Raw genomic sequence first — 724 nt, 5'->3', positions numbered from 1 at the left:
GGTCCGGTGGTGGCCTGGCGTGTATTGTTGCCAGACGCACGATTATGGCTAACTTTAACCTTAAATAAAAAAAAAAACAGCTGAGGCTAGAAGGCTGCAATTTGGTATGTTTGATGATTGGAGGATGGATGATCAACATACCAATTTGCATCCCTCTAGCCTAAGTAGTTTTTAAGATCTGAGGGCGGATAGAAAAAGTGCGGACAGACAGACAAAGCTAGCACAATAGTTTTCCTTTCAGAAAGCTAGAAAAAGAATTATTTATCAACCCTTCTCATGCCAAGAATGAACACAAAATCATACTTGAAAATAGCTGACATGCAACAAATTCAGGATGGAGAAATAAAAGAAAAGGGAAATACTGAACATTAAAAGACAATTTGTGTCATCTAACGCTGATCTTAAAATAGCATTAACCTTTGGAAGTTGAACTCTTGAAAGGACTGCCGTTTCAAGCTTCTGTTAGAAAGAATTTGCATAGGAGATAACTATGTGGATTATTCTGTCGAATTTCTTAAGCAAATAACCAATAAATGACTTGCCGGTAATTCAGTTTTTTATGAAATTATATATAGTTTAATGATTTCCATGAGGGATTATTTATAGGTATAGATCATGTAGATAAATACATAGATATATATAGATAGATCGATAGATGTACAAAAGTAAACATGCAAATATTTTCATATATTTATGCTTAACTTCTAAAATATAATAGTGAAAT

This window comes from Macrobrachium rosenbergii, chromosome 6, assembly GCF_040412425.1.
Source record: "Macrobrachium rosenbergii isolate ZJJX-2024 chromosome 6, ASM4041242v1, whole genome shotgun sequence".
NCBI classification, from domain to species: Eukaryota; Metazoa; Arthropoda; class Malacostraca; order Decapoda; family Palaemonidae; genus Macrobrachium; species Macrobrachium rosenbergii.
Note: the sequence above shows the minus strand (reverse complement) of the source record.